This window comes from Carettochelys insculpta, chromosome 7 (genome assembly GCF_033958435.1).
Source record: "Carettochelys insculpta isolate YL-2023 chromosome 7, ASM3395843v1, whole genome shotgun sequence".
Taxonomy (NCBI): Eukaryota; Metazoa; Chordata; order Testudines; family Carettochelyidae; genus Carettochelys; species Carettochelys insculpta.
This window is the reverse complement of record NC_134143.1, coordinates 3,251,199-3,252,048: the sequence shown is the minus strand read 5'-3', so window position 1 is coordinate 3,252,048 and position 850 is coordinate 3,251,199. Positions and strand designations below refer to the sequence as shown.

At 52.6% G+C, this 850-nt stretch overlaps 1 non-coding gene across 1 annotated transcript; it reads right to left on the bottom strand.

The window, feature by feature from the left end:
* Positions 1 to 265: 265 nt before the first annotated feature.
* Positions 266 to 358, bottom strand: TRNAI-UAU (transfer RNA isoleucine (anticodon UAU)). Its single transcript is given in 2 exon segments — positions 266 to 301; positions 321 to 358. It is a non-coding gene; the product is annotated as a tRNA-Ile (tRNA).
* Between the last annotated feature and the right edge of the window lie 492 nt (positions 359 to 850).

The following is an 850-nucleotide window of genomic DNA, read 5'->3' as shown; positions in this document are numbered from 1 at the left end:
TAAGGTTGGACATTAGGAAAAAGTTCCTAACTGTCAGGGTGGTCAAACAATGGAATAAATTGCCTGGGGAGGTTGTGGAATCTCCATCACTGGAGATATTTGAGAATAGGTTAGATAGTTGTCTATCTGGGATGGTCAAGACAGTATTTGGTCCTGCCACAAGGGCAGCTGCCTGGACCTGATGGCCTCTTGAGGTCCCTTCCAGTCCTAATGTTTTCTGATTCAGAGTCTTCCAGGTGAGTCTCTTTTTTTTTTGGAAAAGCCACACTCCAGGTGAGGCTTGAACTCACAACCTCAGCATGTCTATTGCAGTACTGCTCTATAAGTACTGTGCGCTAACCCATTGCACCACTGGAGCCATGTTTTTGGGGGTGGCCCACATGACTTAGGGGTCAGGTCGTATTTCAGCCCCAGGACCTGTTTGGACAGGTCACAGCCCCTCACCTCCACCACATCCATGTTGCCGAACACCACTATGGCCTTGAGACCCAGCAGGGGAGTCACACAGCGGAGACTGTCTGCAGGGCCAGTCTGGGGCAGATCACAAACCCTCTCCAAGGCTGTGACATGGCATCAGTATCCTCCCCCTCTTAACACCAGGGCAGCAGTTTGAGTCCAGTTTCCCCACAACACTGGCAGCTTGGGGCCCATCCCCACTTACCCCTGCTCAGCCCCCTTGGCTGCCTCTCCTCCAACTCCAGCTCATGCTTCTGCTGTTTGTAGCCAGACAGAATTCCCCTGCTCTCCTCTATCCTGCCCCTCTGAGGTGCTCCAGAGCACAAAGGACCAAAGGAAACAGCCCAGTCTTGGAATGCCTGAGAGCACAGATGCGCCAATCTCAAGCACAGTC